Genomic DNA, 10,087 nt, shown 5'->3' on the forward strand with positions numbered 1-10,087 from the left:
ATATATATATATATATGGGGTATATACAATAGGGAGATATGATGAGGGACAGATCATGTCCAGGTTGCTGCAAACAACCCTTTTGGCAGTGAAGGCAGTTTGTGATGGGAAAAGGTGAGGTGAAGTATACCCCTGCGCAATGGGCTATTTAACCACAACTGGGTTAGGTTAATGATGAAGGAATGACTGAAAATAATATGCCGATTTTGGAGATGAACATGCAGAAGACCATAGTGGCTGTGAATGTTGTGCTAATAACAGATATTATAGTGGTTAAGCACATGAAGAAATGCTAAATGGAGTAAGCAGCTATAAACAAGTGAGTTAAAATGAATCAGACAATTGGTAGAAAAAACTGTCATAAAAAAAAACTGTAGCATCTTTTCTGCAAACTTAGAATAAATCTTCCAGAACCTTGATCCTGTATTACTTTTTCTGCAAGCTTAGATCTGAATTTGTGCTGGGACCAACGTTGGAATTCAAAGTATAGAATCATGTCTTTTTGAATGGGCTCCAGTAGGATCGTCTATTGAAGTGTATGGGCTCTTTAAAACCTTAGAGCTAAGAGGATTATTATAAAGGAACAGAACGCAAAGGATATGCAGGGGGAAATCTATCAAATAAAACTAAACAATCATCTGCAGCAAACTCTACTGCAGCAAAAATGGCTTTTGCTAATTGGAAATTGTATTTCCATCTCTGGAGCAAAAAAAAAAAAATTGGTTAGGACAATGGTGGCAACCACCTTTGTTTTAATCAACACATATCAATGTTCTGTGCTCATTCTATAGTGCATCGGCCCCCCTTTTGGAACATTTTCACAGTGTAACAGGTTGTAGAACATCATACCATTATGTTTAAGCTCGTTTGTTTCCAGCGACAACAACTCAGGCTGTAACCCAAGGTTGTGTGATGTTAGTTACAAGTAAAACCTAAAGAATCAAAATGCAAATTCATAATTGAAAAATAGAGGATCAGCAACACACAGACCTCCACAACATGCTAAAACCAAAGAGGATTTCCAAAATGAACTGCGGAAGAGAAGAAGACTGTTGGCATAATAAGAATAACAAGGGCTGTTGTTAATGCAGGTCGGATATAATTGAATGCCTAGAAAATGTTAATGTCCCGTGAAATACAGAAGATGCTAAATTACAGGTGGGGGGATTGTAAATGGATGTTTTAGAGGAATAGGGCTTGGTGAAGCATTAAATATTTTGCATGAATCATGAAATCTGCAAAAAAAAAAGTCAATCTTGTATATGGAAAATTCAAGTGAGCAGTGAAAACCCTATAGGGACTCATAACTTGATTGATACTCACAGAATTGTGACAAATCCAGTATTATTGAAACAATGAATACATCATCTGCTAGTCTGCTCCAATGTGGAACACGATATTAGCTAAAAAATTTACCCTTCCTCCATGTTTTCAGAAATTCCATTCTCTTGGTCCCCATTGTTGAAAACAGGACTAGCAGATCCAACACCTTCCTACTTCGTGAAACCACCTGTTTCTCATGGGTGAACCTTCCAAGTTGCATAAGTCATCTCTTAAGGGCTTGAACATCTCATGGCCATGCAATTTGGACATTAAGTTTGTTTGATCAGACAATACTGCTGGATTTAGATCAAGATTACAGAAGGGTGTACAGGATGTACCACACGTGATATGATGCTTATCCTGAATCTGGGCATCTTACTGTAAATGCTTCTCTGGCCAAATGTGAAAGATGTTAGCATTAATGAACTGATTTTCATTGACAGGTTATGGTTATTGATTCACGCGGTTTTCAACAACTTAATTAAATCCCCAGGATGATCCCTACTATCAAGCTAATTTTAACGATTGAACACAGCCTTGGTATGAGCCCCACCATGAATGATTCCTAACTGTAATGTTCTCATGATATCTGGTGGCAAAAGATATCATGAGTTGACTGTCATTCACGCATTTGTCACCAAACACAAGGCTGCAGAGAGGTGCCATTTGAGGGGGAGGGGTAATATGATGATCAAATGAGCTGATATGAACACTCATAGATGACCAGGGGTCATCACGGTGAACACACAAGGAATTCACGAGCCAGCCTTTTTGTTTAACTGGTCATTCTTGAATGGCTTGAGGAATAGGGATCCTCTTTACTGATCATCTTCTCTTTCCAGTTCTCCACCCATCACCTCAGATTTTAGTATCATCAGAACGTATATATTATATCACCAATAGAATTAACTTGACTCCGAACCTTCTCGGTAATAAATAATAAAAAAAAAAAAAACAATTGACGCAAAATGAAACAATCATGCCTTTGAAAAGGGCAATCGGTTAACAATCTTCAACGGGGGTGCAAGGGATCAAAAACTGGTGGTGATGGGTTTGAGGCTAAAGTGAAACACCCGCATATTTAAGTCTGTAAAGAGAATGAGCCAACCCATATTTACAAAGGGGAGCAAAGCGAGGGTTTAAAAGAGAATCCAACAAACCCAATGGGTCACTACTTAACGAGGCGTTTCCTGGTAGATATAGAATTTTTATGAAAACGTTGATATCTAACATCTTATGAGTTTGATTCAGACACAAATGTTGTGTCACATGGGATCCAGTGAAATCGATAGTGAAAGATTCAGTATGATGCCATCTGGATGCCATCGAAGTCAGACGGGAAATCAATTTTATCAGAGAGATAATTCAGTATAATAACTATGGGAATTGCAAAACAGGAAAGATATGATACAACATTTATAAGAAATACATTGGATGCATAATATAAAACATACAGGGGATGAAAAAGAGCCATTAGCATCGACCTGAAGCTAGAAAGCTTGCAGGTTTGATGTTTACTCGATTACCCATGACGGATGCAAACTGGGAAATGAGAGTCTAGTATAAATTGAGAATCAAATAAGCGTAGAGACTTAACACATAGGTAAAGAGATGGAAACAAGAGACGGAATATCAAATATATACAGGCATTCAAAGTGCGTGAAAAGGAAATTCATAGGGGAACTGTAAGAGAAAAGCAAAAATGTAGGAATGCCTTCATTTCGTTTATATTGCAATGTGCAGGCCAATCTCGTTATATACGGATTGAGCCTGCAGATTATGCATTTAGTGAATAGAAGTTTAAAAAAAAAAAAAACAAGAAGAGGATAATGGATATTATACAAAGATCATAAGAAAAGAAAGCATGGAACGATGATTTTACATAGGAAATAAAAAGGAAGGGGAAGAAATCTCACCTTAGATTAACAGAGGTTGAAGTTGAAGGGATGAATCCTTAAGGCGTGTTGCTGGAAGATCATTCACTTACCGCTTGCTAGATCGGGTGGTAACACTTCCTCTGATATGAAGCGATGGCTGCGGGAGGTAAAGAGTGGATGTTGATAATCGGTTTAGCCGGAAAAGCTCGATGATGGTGGGTTTCCTTCCTCCTCTGCCCTTCTCCTTCACGCCCTTTTTAAAGACAGGGAAGAAGCTTCAGGAATTACTCTGTTGAAGATGGAAGGCGTGAAGAAGAAGGGTTCGTTTTAGATCAACGATGGAGAAAGGAGGGAAGAACGCAGGAAGGGATCCGTTAGAATTTTCCCCTTTTCCCATAAAGGTGGTCCTCTTTTAGGAAATTTTTGAAAAATGGTTTAAAAATTAGGTTTTTCGGCAAAATGGCTTCAAAAAGCTTAAAAATCCTTCACTTTTCTTGTAGTTTTTCCTAATTTTTTGGTTTTTTATGTTATTTTTCCATTTTTTTACATTTTTAGAATAAAATCCTAAAGTTTTTACGAGAAGACAAAGATAAAAAACTATTTTTTGTATTTTCGCAAAGTATTTACAAAAGTGATTTTTTTTAGAATTCAAGGCTATTTTTGGGGGAATTTCATCAGAAAATACATTTGGATCCGGATTTTGAGGAAATACGGATTTAAAACACTAGATTCGGATCCGAAATTGAATTTGAATATATTAATATGGAATTTAATTCAGAAAATCTGAAGAATGACTGAAGTTTAGCTTTGAAATTGCTTTGATTTTCTCAGAAAACGGAGTTAGGGGCAAAAGGGTCATTTTTATAAAACTTTGAAAAATTTGGGGTTTTTACAAGATATCAACATTGGTTCGGAAGATGATCCGAAAATCCTCAAAATCAGTTCGGGTCTAAATACAGTTGAAAAAGCGAGACTCATCCAATTCCTTAAGCAACATCAAGAAGTATTTGCCTGAACTTATGAAGATATGCCAGGATTAGATCCCAAACTGGTTGAGCATCGACTCAAGTTGAAACCAGATTACAGACCAATCAAGCAGAAATTGAGGAAGTTAGACCCTCGAGTTGAGCAGCAAGTCAAGGAAGGACTTGAAGATTTGTTAAAAGCAGGCTTCATCCGAGCCATAAATTACCCCGATTGGTTGGCAAATATCGTGGCAGTTCCTAAAAAGAACGAAAAAGTTTGGATCTGCATTGATTTCCGGGATCTCAACAAGGCTACCCCGAAGGATGATTATCCACTTCCCAACATTGATCTGTTGATCGATAGCACAGCGGGTCATGCCATGTTTTCTTTCATGGATGGATATTCAGGCTATAATCAGATCAAGCTGGCCATTCATGATCAGTCAAAGACTTCATTTACTACACCATGGGGAACCTTTTGCTACACAGTAATGTCGTTTGGGCTCAAAAATGCCGGGGCAACCTACCAAAGAGCAATGCCTGTTATTTTTCATGACCAGATGCACAAAAATATGGATGCATATGTGGATGACATTCTGGTCAAGTCTAAAGAAGAAGAGGATCACCTTGATGCTCTTGGTCAAGTTTTTGAAAGACTCATACTTTATAAGTTGAGACTTAATCCTCAGAAATGTGTTTTTGGAGTAGAGTCCGACGAATTGCTCGGTTTCATTATCAGCAAGAAAGGAATAGAGGTGGATCCAGCCAAAGCAAAGGCAATTATTGATATGCCGCCTCCAACTAACCTCAGGGAACTGCGAAGCCTTCAAGGGCGTATTCAGTCTATTCGCAGATTCATCTCCAATTTGGCTATGAGATGTGAACCTTTCAATCATTTGCTAAGAAAAGGAGTTAAATTTGAATGGGGATCAGAATGCCAACTCTCGTTTAAGCGCATCAAGCAGTATCTCCTTAATCTACCAGTTTTGAAGCCGCCAAAATTGGGAAAGCCTCTCTTATTGTACATTTTCGTCAATCAAAATGCCTGTGGTGGATTCCTCGCACAGTATGAAGAAGGCAGCCTAATAGAGCATACCATCTACTACGTGAGCAAAACTTTCATTGACTATGAGAAGAAGTATTCTCAGATGGAGAAGACTTGTCTAGCTCTGGTTTGGATGTGCCAGAAATTGAGACATTACTTGTTGGCATCTGAAATCAAATTCCTATCAAAGCTTAATTCTCTCAGATACATTTTGGAACAACCATTTCTCACTGGACAGATTGCGAAGTGGAAAGTCTTTCTGATGCAATATGACTTAGAGTATATTTCTCAAAAGTCAATTAAAGGCCAAGCAATCGCAGATCAGTTGGCAGATTTTCCTTTGACAGAAGAAATTAAAGCAGAGGATGATTTTCCTGATGAGCACATCTACAATATCGAACAGTCTCCAGTTTGGAACTTGTTCTTCGATGACTCTAAAAATATGTCTGGCATAGGGATTGGAGTTTTGTTAATCACTCCAGAAAAAGAAATGATCCCTTATTCTCTCAAGCTTGGTTTTCAATGCACTCATAATATGGCCGAGTATGAAGCTCTAATACAAGGCCTCAAAATTCTGCAAAGTTTCAATGTCAAGAGAGTGCATGCCTTTGGCGATTCATTACTTGTTGTCAGTCAAGTTAACACTGAATGACAGGTGAAAGATTCCAAATTGATTCCCTATCAGAAGATCGTCCTAGCTCTTGTGGACAGCTTTGAAGAATTTCAGCTCAATCACATCAGAAGAGAGCACAATCAGATAGCTGAAGGCTTAGCCAGCCTAGGCTCCATTTTATCCTTCAAGGGCAGCGAATCATGTCGTTCTTTCGAAATTGGCAGACTTGAGCAACCTGCTTTCATTTCAACCATGCAAGTAAACCAAGTCAATCAGAAGGAGAAGCCTTGGTATCAAAATATCAAAAATTTCATTAAGACTGGTGAATTTCCACCAGAAATGCCAAAAAGGGAGCAACATGCAATTCAGTGTATGTCTACTCGTTATTTCATTCTCGCCAATATCCTCTACCGACGTGGGTTCAGTTCTGAGTATGCAAGATGCTTAGACAAAGAAGAAGCTATGAAAATTATCCAAGAGGCACATGAAGGAATCTGTGGTGGTCATGTTGGCTATCAGACTCTTGTCAAACAGATCATCCGAGCAGGGTACTACTGGAATACCATGCAATAGGACTGTCATAGATTTGTGAAGAAGTGCGTCAAGTGCCAGATGCATGCACCTTCTATTCATGCGCCGGCCACGTATTTGCAATTAGTTGTTTCTCCTTGGCCATTTTCTATGTGGGCGTTCGACGTCATAGGCCCAATTACCCCTTTTGCTTCCAACGGCCATAAATATTTTCTAGCCGCTATAGAGTATTTCACAAAGTGGGTTGAAGTTGTCACTCTGCGCACAATAGAAGGCTGCCATGTGGTTTCTTTCATTCACAAGAACATTTTTTGCCGCTTTGGCATAACACATGACATTATTTCTGACAATAAAAGCCATTTCAAAAATGAGAGGGTGAAAACATTTTGTTCTAAATTCAAAATTTGCCACCATTTCTCAGCTCCCTACTATCCTCAAGGGAGCGGCCAAGCAGTGACTACCAATAAAATTTTGATTCGCATTTTGGAAAGGACTGTGAGGACAGGTCGAGATTGGCATGAGAAAATTCATTATGCACTTTGGGCGTACCGAACCACCATTCAGACTCCAACCAATGCCACTCCTTCAGAACTTGTTTACGGAACTGAAGTGGTGTTACCTCTCCATGTCCAGAAGCCCACTCTCAAATTTTCTTCCCTTATAGAATTGCCACTTAATCAATATCAGCAGCAGAGATTGGTACAACTGGATCTACTAGATGAAAAAAGGCTCAAGACAGCAGAGCATGCTCAAGCTTATCGACAGAGGATAGCTAGACACTATGCCAAGACCGTCATTGAGAGAAAATTCTGAGTTAACGATTTGGTGCTCAGATCGACAACTCATCTCAAGCATCGACCACGGGGCAAGTGGTCACCCAATTGGGAAGGCCCCTATGTGGTTAAGGAAGCACTTCCTCGCAATTCATATTGTCTGATCAACACAAATGGGGTGGAAATGTCAGATTCTATCAATGCTCTGCATTTAAAGAAGTTTTATACCTGAAATGTTCATTTTAAAGCCTCTTGTACTATCCAAAGAGCCATTTTCAATAAAACAATGATCTTTTATCAATTCTCGCATTTTCTCCATAATACTGGGGCATTTTATTTTTGATCTATAATCATCTTCCTTCATTATATGCAGGCAGGATTAGACAAAATTCTTTCCTCAAGTTCTACTAATTTTCAAGTGATCTTGTAATCTTTAATAAATTTCATTCATATGGTTTATTTTCTCAATTTAATCAAGTTTTTATCAAATTATTGTCAGTATTTGTCAAGTGTTAACAATTTTTCATCAATCTTATTTTTTATCTACCTTTATCTTTAAAAATACCCTTTCAGGTTAAGGGATAAACCTGATGCCTCCTTTCAATGAGGTATTCTTTTTATTATTTTTCCCATTCAGGATAAGGGATAATCCTAAAACCACTCATAGGAGCAACAATGCTACCTGTGAGAATTCTGTTATAAAGATAATTTCCATAAAATTTCCTTGATTCTTCTCTTTTGTCAAATCTTCCATCAATTTCTATCTCTTCTCGTCAGTTCTTCTCAAATTTTATTTCTTCCCCAAATCAAGATAAGGGGACAATCCTGACAATCAGATCACATACAAATAATTCAGTCCTCAAAATGGTTATTCTCAATCCTAGATCCGGTCCTCACACTGGCAAATTTTCAAAATTCAATCTTTTGATTAAAACTTTCTGTCAAAAACACGAGTTTCGATTCGGGCTTATCTTTTTTGATCCAATGCTCGTGTTGGAACCAATCATTTCTTCAGAAAATTAAGTTTTCAAACTCAGGTTTCTCTTTTATCTTTTATTTTGAAGATCCGAGTTCCAGCTCGGGTTTTTCCTCTATTATTTTGTTTGAAGTTCTGAGTTCCGACTAGGACTTCCTTTTGGATCCAATGCTCACGTTGGAACCAATCGTTGCATCGAAATTTCAAATTTTTCAAATAAAAAATCTCTTTTATCTTTTGTTTTGAAGATTTGAGTTCCCACTCGGGCTTTTCCCTTTATTTCTGTCGTTTGAAGTTCCGAGTTCCGACTCAGACTTCCTTTTGGATCCAATGCTCGTGTTGGAACCAATCGTTGCGTCGAAATTTTGAATTTTTTAAACTCAAAAATTTTCTTTTATCCTTTGTTTTGAAGATCTGAGTTTCCACTCGGGCTTTTCCTTTTATTCTTTCATTTGAAGTTCCGAGTTCCGACTAGGACTTCCTTTTAGATCCAATACTCATGTTGGGACCAATCGCTGCCTTGAGAATTCGAGTTTTCCAACTCAAAATTTCTCTCTTATCTTTTTATCTTGAACATCCCGGTTTTGACTCGGGTTCTCCCCTTTATATATTCCATCTTCCTTTTTAAACACACGAGTTCCAAGTCGGACTCTCTTCTTTTTCAAAAACCCCAACTGCCGGGTGGGATCTTCTTCCAAAATCCAGCCTTCGAACTAATCCATCCCAAATTTCAAGCTTCAGGATTATTCTTTTTATAATTCCTTCTTTATCCTTTCAAGATAAGAGATAAATCTGATGCCTCCTACTGACGAGGTATTTCTTTCCTTTTCTTCCCCATCCAGGATAAGGGGATAAATCCTGAAAGCAGACCACATATAGTTAAAATGTGATGGTCTATTGAATTCAGAATTTTCACCAAAGAATCTTTACTTATAAAAAGGGGAAGCAGAAGATGCGTGAAGCGATGAAGGGGTGAAGCTGGATTGAAAAATGGATGCAGAGAGGAAGAGGGGTGTCGGGGTGAAGATGGATGGGATTTAGGGTTCCCGGTGTGTCTCTTTTAAAGGGGAAGAGGGAGGTTTCGGTTGGGGGATGAGAGGCTGAAGATGAAGAGATGGAGGTTTGTTGCAGATGGACGGAGGAGAGAGAGCTCGCACAGGGGAGTGTTCGGCGGAAGCTTCGCGAAGGAGTTCGGGAGATGGCTGCTTGTGGTTAAGGGTTTCGGTGTTAGAGATTGCACCTGGCCATGGAAAGTTCCGGAGAAGGTCTGTGAAGGCTGAGCCGAGAGAGGGAGAAGGCGGCCGGGCGATGAGGGTTTCGAGCGTGAACGAGAGGGGGGGCGATTAGGGTTCATTTGTAAACTTTTTTTTTTGGTTTTTCCGAAAAGAGGCTCCCTTAACAAAAATTTTATAAAAAAATGGTTTAAAAATGATTTTTTTAGCAAAAATGGACTTTAAACAGTTTAAACTCATTCATTTTTCTTTGAAATTTTCCATTTTTTTTTTGGTTTTTGTTTTATTTTTCAATTTTTTTGTATTTTTTTTTTTTAGAATAAAATCCTAAGGTTTGCGAGAAATAAAGATTAAAAACTGATTTTTTTGTATTTTTTGCAAAAATATTTACAAAAGAGAGTTTTATGAGAATTCGGGTTTTTATTTTTGAAATTTTTCTCAAAGAGGGGATCGGATCCGATTTGGATCAAAGTTGGGTCAGAGCTAAGACTCTGGGTCCGAATTCTAACGAATTCAAGGAATGAATGGAGTTTTTTTGGTTAAAAATTTACCCGGTTATTCCGAAGACGGAGGTCAGGGGCAAAAAGGTCATTTTTGGATTTTTTGGAAAATTTGGGGTGTTCACAGATGCCCCTCTTTGCTGCTAAGCCGGTTATAAGCCGAGCTTAGCGGCAAAGAAGACACGCCAAATTTTCTTTAAAAATGCCCCAGTCAAATGGTCTAAACTGGGTATGGAAGAATTGGCTTTAAAA

This window comes from Nuphar pumila, chromosome 3, assembly GCF_984573655.1.
Source record: "Nuphar pumila chromosome 3, dmNupPumi1.hap1.1, whole genome shotgun sequence".
Lineage (NCBI taxonomy): Eukaryota > Viridiplantae > Streptophyta > Magnoliopsida > Nymphaeales > Nymphaeaceae > Nuphar > Nuphar pumila.